Raw genomic sequence first — 14,526 nt, 5'->3', positions numbered from 1 at the left:
GGTTATATTTGCATGCACATTTTTTTTTCTCTGTGTTGCGGAAAACAGGACTTAACAGTGTCTCTGTCTTATTTGATTATTGCTCCTATCTTGCCCACGTTTACATCCCTGTGGACAGCATTGAGGTTTCATTGATTTACAACAAGACAAAATGATGCTGCAATAAAACTGTATGATAATAAAGTCTCATGCTGCAGAAAAAGGAAGAAGACAGAGAAGGGAGGGAGAAGGGGCAAGGCTGTTGATCTCTTGTTTATGCAAATACCCCCTTCCTATCCCAAGGGCTTGTCTTCACGTTGCCAAAGCAGAGGTCTATAGTGGTACTGCTGCTTCCACTGGGAGAGTGAAAGACAGAAGGACATACAGTAGCAGGTAAACCAAAAGTGGCACAGAGAGAGAGAGAGAGAGAGACAGGGCCTGGATGAAGTGGGATTTTATGCCGGATCAAATGGATAAAATCATAGAATGAGTCATGCTGCATATAACTAAATACTAGAACGTGCTCCATTTTGGCACTTTCTGTTTCTGTCGGTCTCCTCTGCAACACAGGCATGGCTTTCTGTCCTCTGAAACCCAAACATTGGAATAATGATCATGTGAATAAGAAGCTCTAGACTGTCACAGGAAGAAAAGGTTGCAGGTGGTTTTATTTTAGATTCAGCAATCTAAAAAGATCAGCCCCATGCATTGCAAAGTTTCATTTTTTTGAGTTTAATAATCATGGATAAATAGTCCGAATTCAGAAGTCAACATTTATAACACAATTCTTTAAAGCCAAAGCTTGACCATCCATGTAAAAAAAGAAGGCTTGTTAGACCTTTAGATGTTTTACTTTGAACCAACTTTGACAGGAAATGCTTCCGTTGTAAGGTCATCCATAGATCTTTAAGGATTACTGTAAAAGGACAAATCAAAGACCTCTCAAATAAAAAGGTTTATTTATTTATTTATTTTATTTTTTTTTTTAAACGTGTAGCGAGATGTTTGTGTGTTTTGGTGATGTACTTTAGGGAGCATTCTAGCATCAAATGTCAAGACATTTTGACAGCACTGGTCAGTTTATTTTTTTATTTTTTATTTTTGCAAAGAATCCAGTCTGTCAGTTTAAGACACCCATTTATGTCAGTTATTATTTAATTTATTTTTTTTTAGGTTTTCATTATTAATCCATTTCATTGCCAGTCTCCTTTATCAAGACTTGCTTGATGTTGGCTGATAGATGAAATCAAAGAAAGTTTCTGTGAAATAAAAAGAAGAAATACAATATTTGAAGTTTTAGGATTTTTTTTTTTAGGTATGGTTTAACCAAATTAAATAAGAAGCTTTGAAGCATAGAACACGTGAGAAATAACGAAAATATTACTCATGCAGGTATCGCAGGCATTACGTTACATTACTTTGCATTAGGTTACATGTGCTAAGAAATCCATAATGCTGAGATGTGAACAGTTTTTCTTTGAGACTTGGCCATTTCATTGTGGTTATTCGTTAATTAAATCCTTTCTACATGACCGTGCCATGCACCCGTCATGTCTGGTGTCTCATACTGTCATTACAGTAACAAAAATAATCATCGTTGTTAGCTTGAATTTTCACTTTACTTTAGGATGTCATATGCTATTTTCTGCTCTAGTTATCATTAAGATGCTATTGCATATACTGTGTGACAATTGTCTTAATATTCAGATTATAACATCAATATTCGTGTCAACTCATGACAATCACGGCGCTGAACTCGACTAAAATCCTTTGTCATAATAAATTAGTTTTTATTCTTTAGTCAGTAAGGTGTGTGACATTAAGACATAAAAACTATTGGTTAAAACATTACTTTGACCATGAATTTTTAATGTTTATTTATACATTCATCCATCTCCTATAAGTGCTTCTTCCTTGTCAGGGTCACAGTGGATCCAGAGTCTATCCCGGGAATACTTGGAGCGAGATGGGATATTACACCCTAGATGGAGCACTGCTATCTATTTTTATCTGTCCTGCTCTTGTCCTTGTTCCCTTACACATTTATTATCTTTCTCATATGCAATCACTTAGGGAGGAATTTATTTAAGCTGCCTTTGTTAATTTATTGGAAGCCAATGCCAATCACATTTATAATTCATAATTATAGATGAGGCAAAAGTAGGATGCTCTAGCATCTCTTCAATGTATGAAGAGGTAAGAAAAAAGGTGAATATGATGTCTTGGTATATTAAAAGTCTAAAGGAACTGATTATGTGTTATCACAGAGATCAGCTCTAGAGAAGAGGCGTCACCTGTCTGTCATAGAAGATTGTTATTATTGTGTCATAAGTCTGTCATAGAGTGCTGGGATACATAAATGGAATGAATGATTTATGTTGTAATGTTATAGAGATCCTTAAAGAGGTTTCTCACAAAATATTAAGAATAAAATTAAGGTAAAAGATACGCAACTGCACAAAAACTCTACAAGCACTTCTAATGAATATTTTGAGGCAGCTGATGGTAGCATTTGACTAGGATTTTATAATAGATATTGAATCATAAACAAACTGAAACAATGTTTAGAATGCATTTTCATGAAGTGATTTTCAGGACATGACATAAAACGTGAAATTCTCAGTCTTGAATGGCAGTTATCAGAAAGCATGTGCAGCTGTCTTATGCCATCTGCTAACAGCTTCTAAGCGGCCATGACAACATAATACTACAACTATCACATATAATATTAAAATAACATTGTTCAATTTACTGGACATCAAATCTTATGACAGCTTATGACCTCGCACATGACAGGTGTCCTTACTCAGGGTTCAGGTATAAAAGAAAAGCAAAGAAAAGCAAAAATGCCAGTGGTTAGCTTTAGTCAGATATCTGAATTTCAACCTTGTGGGCTGCTTTTAGTTCAGTTATCACATAGCAAATATTAACTGCAGTCACACTCATACACAATATGAAAAAATTCCATAGATCTTATTTACTGATTTTGAGGAAAAAGCAGCAAACACAACATTGTCTGGCGCATAATGTTTGATGTTTGAGTGTAATTTTGACTCATGCTTGACAGTGTTTAGTGCCTGTTCTGAATGATATGCATCTTTGTGGAACGGCATCCAAGAAGCCATCCAAACACCACGACCACCTGCTCGCTGTAGCATGCAGGAAATTAGACTGCCGGCTTTTTCATTTCCCTTTCTGCAGTCTCGTCTCCTGCAAAGCAAATATGAGCTCCTATCTGACCAGTTGCCTTTTTAGATGTTCTGTAGTCCCGGTGGTAAAGCAAGACCAGTGCCATAGTCACACCTTTAATCTGAATCATATATTTTATATATGTAGGCAATATCTTTTGGTAAATGTCACATTCTCAGACTTGCTGATTGAGTGTCCTGCAGTGAGGACGGTGCCGTGATTGATCTCCATTCTCGCCACGGCAGCCGAATGATTGGGGAACATAATAACATCTGTGGGTAAGGGTGGGGGTTCTACGGGGGGAGGAGGGTTAAATGAAGCCAAGCTGAATTATTTGAAGGAAAGCAGTGATGAAATAGAGGAAACGTATGGTGCAGAGAAAGTCAGCACTTAGACATGTTATGCTGCATGCTTTCATATTGCACTTTCTCTTCTTTTAAGTTTATTTGTCATGTGCACAAAAATGTCAGGGTATTGAAATGCTTGTTGTGAGGCTCAGGTATTCAGCTGTGAGGTACAAAATATATACATAAGCTGGGGGGGGGGGTCTATCTATCTATCTATCTATCTATCTATCTATCTATCTATCTATCTATCTATCTATCTATCTATCTATCTATCTATCTATCTATCTATCTATCTATCTATCTAAAACCATATTTATATATAGAACCCTTGTTTCTATTCCCCATTTATTCCCCAGTTATTGTTTGTTTATGTAAAGCACAAAGCAGTGATGAGAGAAATAGGATATGGGTATCATCTGCAGGCATTTTTATACATATCTAGATGATGAATCATTTTTTGTGTGTGTTGTAATAAAGCGGAAACTCATCTCTCAGCTGCAAAGAGACAATGCTGAGTGTCTATATTCCCATTAACCTTTTATAAAACCCCTGTACTTTTAGAGGGCTCTGTCCAGTTCACTGTCTCTGTGTAGTGCCTCCTGCACCACTATTAAACTTCACAGTTGAGTTGGATGCACACAATTTGACATTTTTGCCCCTGAAAAAATTAAATCGAATGGATGTGGCGGCAGGCCAGCACAATGGAGTGGAGAAGTTTTGCTATGTTTACTCCATTGCTCAGTGCAATGCACATACAAATCATGGGGAAAATATTTAGCAATATGTACTTACTGAATGAGTGGCATCAACAGGGTGTAAGAATATATACATGAGTGTGCATTGAATTATGTCTGAGTGAATTTTACACAAGAATGATGGATAATGTCCTGTAGGTTGACATGTAATGTGGTGGATCTGCTGCACTGTCTTTAAATGAGGCCAGTGAGAGCTGCTTTTGATTTTGCTTGCTGCTTATTAACCTTTGTGCAAAGATTGAAAAGGTTACTGAGTCACATGCTCCTTTTCACTGCACTTTTCGTTGCATACACCGACAACGCATAACATTATGACTAATATAATGTTGATCCCTCTTTTGCTGCCAAAAAAGCCCTGACCCGTCGAGGCATGGACTCCACTAGATCCCTGATTGTGTGCTGTGGTATCTGGCACCATGATGTTAGCAGCAGATCCTTTTAGTCCTCTAAATTGCACACTGGCAGCTTGGTGGTGCTGGGGCTTGAACCCTGATCAACAACCCAGAGCCTTAACCACTTGAGTTATCACCGCCCTTTAGTTAATGCCTGTTGCTTATATTATTGCAATAAACACAGCAAACTAAAAATTTCCTCAACAGCATCAGCATCTCATGTGAAGTTATTGCAGCTACAAATGCAGCTGGTCATCTTACCTAGAAAACATAAACCTTTGATGTAGCCAATATTTAAAATTAGTTTAGACTTTAATTACCCTACTAATGCATTTCTAATCCTTCTGCAGAGATAGTCCTGTTTTGCAATTCATTCTATTGATTGATAAGTGGCCGAGGACACAGTGATATTTGGGTTTAGGTGTTTGTGTGTGTGTGTGTGTTTTATGTAGACTGGCAGGCAGATGTGGTGAGAAAGGTGCAAGGATGCTGCAGACCCTTATTGAGAGCAGATGAAAATCAGTCAGCACAGCTCTTCTGATTGACAGGCCGGTGAGGTGTTTTTTTGTGTAGGTGTCAAACACTGCACAATTGTGATTTCTCCCACACTCCTCTTTCCCTCCCTCCCTCCGTCTCTCTCTTGTCCATCATTCTATTATTCATCCATCATTATTTAGGCCATCCCTTCCAAATTTCACTCAGGTCTTCCTTCAGTATTCCTCTAAACCACACAGCGTTACTTTGTCTGTCTGTCTGGATTCAATCTCTCTCCATCACACTTTCTATTTTTTTCTTTTTCCCTATTCACCTTTTCTTGCCTAGTATTTTTTTTTTGAGAAGGAGTAGTTCTGCTCTTAGTGTAGGCCATTTAAAGCTGCTGGCTGACACTACTTTAATCTTCCTCCTCCATAACCTTCGCAGCAGAGAAAGAGATGTAGAGGTTGGATGCTCTACCTACACACAACACCCTAATAGCCCTCTGCGGTCTTCTGATGTCTGAAGAAACGTGTTTGCACTCATTTGTTTTCATTAACATCAATGCATACAAATGTGCATTCCTGCATGGAAAGAAAAGGCAGGAGAAATGGCGTTGTACCACTTTACTCCCTGTGGCCTGACTTTTGAAATGTTACTCAGGGAGAGGAGAGCAGCCATCTTCACACGGCTTTTACACAAATTGGAATGAAGGCTTTCATCTTGGTGGTCCATTCTCAGAAAGCAATACACTTCATGAAGCTTCACTCTATCTCAGATACCACAGAAGTTGTTCATTTTTTTTTTTTAAAGAAAAATTAAAAAATCTTCTTAGATTATCATACTATTTTTAATGAATTCATATTTTGTTGAGTAATGTCAGTCTCTCTTTTTTTGTGAATTAATTGTTGTTTTATTCCTCTATTATGCTTTTCACTGGTGTTCAATTGTGAAGCATAATTATCTAATTGTCTTTTTCTTATATGTGAATAATACTATTAGTAAATGGTAAGCAGATGGCTTACTAAATATGTAAATAAGTAGAAACAAATGCATAGTCATTTAAATGATGCAATGACTAAATATGTTTAGAAATAGTTTAACGATATATTTATTAGTCACAGTGAGAAATATTGGATACATTCACCAGTAGATGATATTTCTTACAATGATTTCACTAAGATATAATATTTGTGTCCATAATAAAAAAGTATGAAACAAAATATTTGAGAGCAAGCTGTCCTTAGAGGATATTCCTGTAGTGGCATACCGGAAGTGTTGTATTCCCGAGTGATTAGCAGCAATTCTAATTTTTTATTTATTATTTCAAAACATTTAATACGTCATACATTTGAACCATTTATACACTATATGGGCAAAAGTTTGTAGACACCTGACCATCACACATACACTATATTGCCAAAAGTATTCGCTCACCTGCCTTGACTCACATATGAACTTAAGTCCATTCCTAATCCATAGGGTTCAATATGACGTCGGTCCACCCTTTGCAGCTATAATAGCTTCAACTCTTCTGGGAAGGCTGTCCACAAGGTTTAGGAGTGTGTTTATGGGAATTTTTGACCATTCTTCCAGAAGCGCATTTGTGAGGTCACACACTGATGTTGGACGAGAAGGCCTGGCTCTCAGTCTCCGCTCTAATTCATCCCAAAGGTGTTCTATCGGGTTGAGGTCAGGACTCTGTGCAGGCCAGTCAAGTTCATCCACACCAGACTCTGTCATCCATGTCTTTATGGACCTTGCTTTGTGCACTGGTGCACAGTCATGTTGGAAGAGGAAGGGGCCAGCTCCAAACTGTTCCCACAAAGTTGGGAGCATGGAATTGTCCAAAATGTCTTGGTATGCTGAAGCATTCAGAGTTCCTTTCACTGGAACTAAGGGGCCAAGCCCAGCTCCTGAAAAACAACCCCACACCATTATCCCCCCTCCACCAAACTTTACACTTGGCACAATGCAGTCAGACAAGTACCGTTCTCCTGGCAACCGCCAAACCCAGACTCGTCCATCAGATTGCCAGATGGAGAAGCGCGATTCGTCACTCCAGAGAACGCGTCTCCACTGCTCTAGAGTCCAGTGGCGGCGTGCTTTACACCACTGCATCCGACGCTTTGCATTGCACTTGGTGATGTATGGCTTGGATGCAGCTGCTCGGCCATGGAAACCCATTCCATGAAGCTCTCTGCGCACTGTTCTTGAGCTAATCTGAAGGCCACATGAAGTTTGGAGGTCTGTAGCGATTGACTCTGCAGAAAGTTGGTGACCTCTTCGCACTATTCACCTCAGCATCCGCTGACCCCGCTCCGTCAGTTTACGTGGCCTACCACTTCGTGGCTGAGTTGCTGTCGTTCCCAAACACTTCCACGTTCTTATAATACAGCTGACAGTTGACTGTGGAATATTTAGGAGCGAGGAAATTTCACGACTGGATTTGTTGCACAGGTGGCATCCTATCACAGTTCCACGCTGGAATTCACTGAGCTCCTGAGAGCGACCCATTCTTTCACAAATGTTTGTAAAAACAGTCTGCATGCCTAGGTGCTTGATTTTATACACCTGTGGCCATGGAAGTGATTGGAACACCTGATTCTGATTATTTGGATGGGTGAGCGAATACTTTTGGCAATATAGTGTATGTGCTTCTTCCCCAAAAGGTTAGAAGCATACAGTTGTATAGAATGCCTTTGTAAACTGTAGCATTACAATTTCCCTTCCCTGAAACTAATCTGTTCCATCATGATAATGCCCCTTTACACTACAAGGTCCATGAAGGAATGGTTTGCCAAGTTTGGAGAGGAGGAAACCAAGGGTCTTGCACAGAGGCTTGACCTCATTGTTTGGGATGAACTGCAATGCCCCAGGCTTTCTCGCCCATCAATGCCTGACCTCACTAATGCTCTTGTGGCTTGGCAAACCATGGGCAAATCCCAACAGCCACACTGTGAAATAGTCTGAAACTATCCACAATCCAAGGCTAGTGGAAAGCGTTCCCAGAAGAGCGGTGTTGTTAGAAAATGGGGACTAAGCTAAGTTCAAAGTCCTAAGCTAAGTCATGTTTTGGGAATCTGCTGTGAAAAAATATTGACTGTTGCAAAGAACTGAAATCCAAGATTCCTTCCAAAAATGATAAAAGTGTTTCTGTCTTTCTGCATTTTTCTTTGTATTTATCATATGTTTATCATGTTTTTCTTTGTAAATATCATATTCCATAATCCAATTATTGTTAGGCTTTGATTAGGTTGAGTGTGCACCATACAAGTCCCTGTAAATGAGATGTTACTATAGAAACCTATCAGAATGAGAACATGAATAAAACCTGTGATTTGAATTACAGTGGGCCCGCTGTCAGAGCCGCTGTTATAGAAAATTACTCTACACATTCTGAGCAATCAGATTTGAGAATTCACCATCTCTGTGGTATAATGTAACTTAAATAATCACACAACCCAAGCCATGTATTCCCAGTATAACCAGTTTTCTTTACTTAGCAAACCAGATTGTATTAAGCCACATTTCATAATTCCTGAAATGTTCTAAATTATATCTCTTTGTATTGTCTCTCTTGTGTAATGATGTGCTCTAATACATTAGGTTTCTCTCTATGTCCCAACTTTACTCCTTTGTTTCAGCCCCATGGATGCCGACTCCATGACTCCTACTGCGGAAACTGTTGGCAGCTGTTCTGGCTCTGCTGTTTGCATGAGAAACCTCTGTGGCTGGCGTACAGGGACACAATCTGTCAGTCAACCTTAGCTTTAAGACAAAGAGAAAATTAGAGTGTGCCCTTGCTATCTAGTCTTGAGACAGAGTGAAAGAACCTTGGAGTGCTAATTGTGATGGGAAGTCAACGTCTTCACAGCACAAGAGGGGGAAAAAAGTGAAGCATATTTTATCTCCACACCTGACAAGAAGGATATATTTTCAAGAATGCAACATTTATCTTTCCCTGGGTTTTTTAGAGAGTTATAAAGTAAGCAGTCAATTTGACAGACGGGTTGGAAACAGCATTGTTTAAAGCAGTACAACCTTGTCAAACACTCTTCAGTGCTTTCCTCAAGACATTTGACAAGTGTCTCTTTTATTGTGGGAGAACATGGAAACATCACTCCATTGAGATCTGAAACCTCTGTATTTTGAACTGTACAGTTTTCAAGCCTGTGTACAAAACGAAATAACTAGGCCACTAAAGTTGCCGTGCCACTAAGTACAGTTTAAATAAAACATGAAAAGGTTCTGTGGAAATTATATTTGTTTTCTGTAATCCTTGAGGCACAAGCGACATTTGACAAAGCTTTGATCAATAATGAGAGTCATGATCAGGGGCTGAAGATGTTCTGCACTGCTTATCAAAACAGATAACAGTGAACAAATCTGTTTTACAAAGTAGGTTACCCTCTCTCTGCTTGAATCTTACATGAACATTTAAAAGTCTGAAATAGAACAAAAGAAATGAATACTCAAATAGTGACATTTTATTGCCTTTTTATGGCAGTCTTGTGACATATTTTATAGATTTTGACCTATTGAGTGCCTCTATGCTTAATATCCCTTAATTTCAAAAGTGTGGTTATGGTAGTGAGCGTGATTAGGGGAAAACGCTGCCTTGACAGAAGTGATGTATAGCTAGCTCAGTGCTTAGAGATGCTTTCTAGCAACTGGAGAATTGCAGATTTCATCCTTGCTGGGAATTGTGGGATAGTGCCCTTTTAACATAGAGGTTTTCAGGATTGCAGGCCCTTGAGCAAGACACTTAACACCAGTCTGTTCCAAGGCTCCTAGCACTCCATCCTGGTACCTTCAAGGCTGTGTATTTCAATGAGTGCACTACCAAGAACATTTTGCTACAGGTAAGGAAAAAATGATCACATTATATACCGTATTAGTGAATTTCTTTAATTCGATTAAATAATTATATTAAATTATATTTCTGAAAAAAGGTTCAAAGCAGTAATATAGCTAGCACCAGAGGTCTGTACCTCTGTAACTGAAGGAAAATAATTGTTCATGTTACCATTCGGCATGCCATCATTATCAACTGCCTAAAGAAATTAAACAAATTTGAAAGGGAAAATTGAAAGGATTTTATGAGGATTTCTTATACACCAAGATTAAAACCCTTTCAACTTTATGAAATGCATTTATCGAAAAGAAACATATTTTATACTAAATTAACTACCTTTCATTGAATATTAGACTAATATGTGACTACTATTTGATATTAGATTTCCCATGTGGCTAATATGCAACAGCCAGTTTTACCCAGACATTTTGGACAGTCCTTCGACCACTGATGATGACTTCCTATTCACGTCCTTCGTCTAATTTAAACCCTCCTGACATCACTTGCACTCATCTGCAACTGAGGGTGAGCCAAATGTCATTGCGTGAGAGAGAGAGAGTTGTAATTTTAGATGCTGTAGCGCCTTTTGCCACCTCTGCAGATTAAAGGCAATGATAAAAGGTTAGCTGACATCCATGTCTAGCCCAGCAGAGATGCACAAATTATTAACATTCTACCCATTTTTATTCCTCTGAATTCCCTCCTTAACATAAAGTGCACTCTTTGGAGTGTAAAAGTTATTGGATGTAAAATAGCTGAAAACAAAGGTGATTTGTATAAAACCTCTCAGTGTCAGTATGGTGATTTAGGATCATTTTTTACCTATTATATGCAAATTAATATGACTGTGTTTAGATAAAACAGATTCCAGATCAGCTCTCTGTTTACACCGTGTTCCCTTATAAATAGGGTTGAAATGAAAGGGGAATAAATCATTGTATAATAACACTATCACATTATCACGATTTCCAATACGTCACTTGTAAAACCTTAAAATCTTTTTTTTTTATTATTTATCTTAAACATATTAATCAGTAGTTATCAGATTCAGAGAACATATTATATTAGTAAATGTATGTAACTTGGAGAGTGAGGAATGTAAGTCTGAACCTACTGAGACATTTCAGGCATTTTGGAGTTTAAGTTATCTTGTTATATATTTCATGTGATGTTCCTGGGAATAATCATGTTTTGCAGCTTAACAGTATATTCCTACCAGCATAAATATTTTATAATTCCTTGGTATGACATACTACAATACTGGTATTATCAAACTCCTACTTCTTTGGCAGATATTAATAATGTTTACAGCAGACCCCCTTGTCCAGAGTGACGTTTTTAAATCTGTGGTCTGGTTTTGTACACAAGTATTAGTGAACATTGCATTGCAGCAGTGGTGTAGCAAAACAGATAAGAGGCAAACCACTACCATGATGTGTCACCAGTCTGGTGATGATAGACAGGAGACTCTTGCAATAGACAAAGTCAGGGGGTTCTGAAAAGTCAAGGAGGATAAGGACCAGTGGCAGCTTGGCTGGTCTCTCGGTATGAAGCTTTTCAGTACAACAACAATGGCAGTGTCTGTGTAGTGAGTTGCTTTGATCCAGACTGCTTAGGATCCTTGGCAGTCATTCTGGGCAAGAAAGAGTGACAACTGATGGTACACATTCAAGGATTTTAGGAAGAAGGAGAAAAAGCGTTATTGGCCAGTAGCTGCTGATGTTTGAGATATCTAGCATGGACTTTTTCAGGATGGGTATAAGCCTGTTTTGAAGGTATTGACCAAATACTATGGAGTCATTTGGAAGAGATGAAAGGAAGCAGGACTTGCACTATACTCTGGAGCATTGGGGAAAAGGATTGGATCCAGCTGCCAGGTGAGGAGACAAGAATCTGCAGAATGTTTGCTGTAGAAGGAAGGGACATTTGTGTTATGGTGATAGGAGGGCAGGAGGGAATGTGCATCACAAGAATAGGGGTAGGATTAAAGACTGGCAGATTTTGTTAATCTCACTAATGTAGGTGACAAAATCATCACCATTTAGGCAGAGGGAGAAGGTGGAGTGGGGTTGACATGGTTTACAAACAAAATTCTCTGTGTGCCTTTGTTTCTTTTACCAAAACTCCTTTACTGATATTAATATATCCCTGTAAGTCTTCTTAATTATAGGAGTACAAATATGTATGTATGAACAAATTTGGGAATCATAGAGATCTACTTTAGTGATAATTTGGAATGATGATGAATGAGCACAGCCATTACAAAGGTAGGGAACTGGTTAAATCCTCACCAGTTTCATCACCGGAGTCCTAAATAAATTTCAACATTTGCTGCGTATAGTACTTTAATCCCATTTCTAAACATTTGCTCTATGCTAAATTCTTTCTAATACAAAGTTTACCATACATAATTTAATGCAAACATAGTGTCATTTTATGGGTTTACATGTGCGTGTTGGGTGTGAATATGGTCTGTGTCACTTGCAGTTGTACTGTTAAGTGTTTTCTTTTTTTATTTATTTCTTTTTCACAGACTGTTAGCTAATTATATGATATATGAGATTTTGAACACTGCCAATGTTTTTTTTTTTTCCGTAAAATGTTTTTGCCCCACACATATACCATATATGATTTATAATGTTAAATATTGTGTATATCTAGCAGGAAGCTTTTTTTAATGTACCCCATATGCATTAACACATTAAACCTGTGGCTTATTATTCATATGAATGCATATTATTTGGATACTACTGTATAAATTATTTAGTATCTGCTGTGAAAGTAATCGGAAAGCGATCCAGAAATGTACGTCTGGACTCATCAACATGGTTCTAGTTAATTTATAAACTTATAAAAAATGTCTCTGAGCAGACATTGCCTTTCGCTAACAAAATGGATAGGATGAATAGGAAGTAGCAGAGACCCTGCATGACATAAAAGAATAAACGTCAAATATATTTGTTAAAATCACAGGTAAAACAAAGTACATTTTAAACCATATCAGGGAATGTGTTAATATGCTGTTGCATTTAAAAAAAAATCATCTAATAATATTTTGTATGATCAAATCGTCTTGGGAAATAGATGGACTTGCTACTTATTTAATATTAATAATGATTTTGTTTCAAGATGCTTACCTTGGCAGGATCCAGGAATCATGAACTGATACTTGTGCTAGTTGTGTGGGCTGAAATGTTCTCTTCTTGCATTTCCCTTTCACTTCCTTTGAGTGGGCTTCCTGGCCTTGAAGCTGATAGGCAGCCACTAATTGCCTTTCATGGCTCTTAAAGCTAAAATCACACAGTCTGTCTGCTGCAAAATCTCTGGCACCACACTGTTATTTAGGGTGTGCTGAATGTTGGAATGAAAGTAGCCTTTTACAGAGATTCACTGTGAATTTCACTTTAAAGGCAATTATATGTCAGACCTTATATTGCTGCCTCTATTGAGGGGAAAGCTGTACAATTGTATACAAGGGTCTTAATTTACATTCTTTCTTTTTTTGCACACGTTTTGATAGCAGGAACATCATGTGCACAAACAGAGGTGAAACAGAATCTTTAAGGGCTTCTTACACCTGAAGCAGTAAGATCACATTGTGGATCCTAATGTAATTTACTCTTCTCATCAACTAATGCAGCACAAATCCATTTTCAGCCAAGAGGGAAGGGCCACATACATTAACTTGATGGTGAGCCAGAGCCAAGAGGCCAACAAATGATAGGAAATGCAATTACAGGCCACCTCTTCCAGTGACACCCCTCCACTCTGGACAAAAACAAATGAACACAACTCCCAAAAGCAATCTGCGTGAGCTTGAAAACCATGTATACAGTTTCCTCTGTGTGTGTCTGAACATCTGAATATTTGAGCCAATCCCTCAAGCAGCTCCCATCTCTCTCTGTCTCAACAGGTATAGGAGGAGAATTTTAGCTGCTCAATATTTCAAGCAACACGTAATTAAGCCCAGCCTTATCTCATATTGCTGTATCCAGACTCAGGAACCAGGACCGTGTACAATGCCTCAATTTTTAATCCTGCCCATATCAGTGTGGTCCCTTATCTGCCACAGCACTGCAATAATCAACTCATTATATTAGGCAAAATGCTAAGGTGAGCAAGGAACTGGTGGTTGGTGAAACTCTAATCTAATAATTTGCTTTGCTGCTTGTCTCATCTTGTTAAGGTAAGGGAAGCTAGTAATCATCATCATTCACAGGTTCTTGATTGGTCTAAAAGGATAACTAAAGCATCCGTCTTTGTATTAGTTTAAGTAGGGTTCATTTAATTTAAAATATGACTTAGTCAGAATATTTATAGTCATAATAATCAAATGATTTATAGTCATAGTTATCAAATGATTGATTAAAAACCTGACGTTGACCCATGTCAGCTATTAAACTATAGACCGGTCAAAACTCCCATTTATCTCCATGATCCTAGAAAAAGCAGCACAGCTAAGCTAAGCTCATACGTTCATTGAAATTAATACATGGTCAGGTTTTAAACCTCATCATAGTACATTGGAGGCG

The sequence above is a fragment of the Hemibagrus wyckioides genome, linkage group LG14 (genome assembly GCF_019097595.1).
Source record: "Hemibagrus wyckioides isolate EC202008001 linkage group LG14, SWU_Hwy_1.0, whole genome shotgun sequence".
Lineage (NCBI taxonomy): Eukaryota > Metazoa > Chordata > Actinopteri > Siluriformes > Bagridae > Hemibagrus > Hemibagrus wyckioides.
This window is presented reverse-complemented; position numbering follows the sequence as displayed.